Source organism: Elephantulus edwardii, unplaced genomic scaffold, assembly GCF_000299155.1.
Source record: "Elephantulus edwardii isolate Elephantulus edwardi_28Jun2011 unplaced genomic scaffold, EleEdw1.0 scaffold00040, whole genome shotgun sequence".
Taxonomy (NCBI): Eukaryota; Metazoa; Chordata; class Mammalia; order Macroscelidea; family Macroscelididae; genus Elephantulus; species Elephantulus edwardii.
In genome coordinates this window covers 1,842,732-1,843,871 of record NW_006399790.1, presented here as the reverse complement: position 1 = coordinate 1,843,871, position 1,140 = coordinate 1,842,732, and positions in this window count along the sequence as shown.

Below are 1,140 nucleotides of genomic sequence, written 5' to 3'. Positions count from 1 at the left end.
AATTTTAACTTTCAAAAAATGAATTTAGATCAGTATATTATTAAAGATGGTAGTGTAATTTTCATTTTAATGAATTCTTTAATAATATTCATAATGTATAAGGACAAAGTTTGACTTTTCCTCCACTTACCAAGTGATGCATGCTGCTTAATTTATTTTAAATTAAGTATGCAAGAAAGAGCATGGTTTATCTACAAATTCAAAATGACATATTAATATTGTGTTTGGGGACCAAGTGTGTATTAATATGTAGATTGAAATTTAACTATGTGTTACAGCCCTCCAAACTGCTTTCATGACCTGATATTTGGAATTCTTGAATTTTGCACTTTTAAAAAAACCCCAATTACTTTATTATTATAATTTTCATGTTTTGTTTCTAAAAGAAGAGACAGGAGCACTTTCTGGCTGCTATTTGCAAGAACTTCTCCAGAAATAACACACTGTGGGTTTGGGTAATTTCATGCCTAATAAAGGAAAAGCCAAATTGGATTTTTTAACTTTTTTCTCTTTTAACTTTTGTTTAGAAGAACTAGGGATATCTGGATGGGCTTAGAAATTACAATTTGTTTGTATCTTACAAGCCTGAGGTAATATTTCAGAATTATCATTGATAGGTCCCTTGTTAGCTCATTCTATTTTAAATCAGTGTTCTTGATGCTTTGTTTCTTTAACCAACAATCTATTATCAGAATTCACTAAGCAGGAGAATAAAAATAGTTGAGGGTGAAAAAAAATAGTTGAGGTTGAAGGAATAGGAAAGATTCAGTGGGGACTCAAAAAGATAGGGTAATAATAGGTACAGATATAAAATACAATGTACATGAGTGATTGTATGAAATACAATGTACATGATTTAAAACACAATTTATAAGAATTCTTGTATGCAAACCAATAAGACAAGAAAAGAAAGAATAGTTGAAAAGTATAAAATGGTCAAAACTACCACAACAGGTCAATACCACAGTGGTAAATTCTTACCACTGGACATGATAGATGGAGAAAAGATTGACATGTCAACAACTTCAGGGTACATATTACACTGGAAAAGTCTTTAGTCAGGAACTTCTCCAAATTATGGAGGAGTAATGATATTTGTTTGAGGACTAAGGTGCATCTGATTCAGGCCACAGTCCTTCC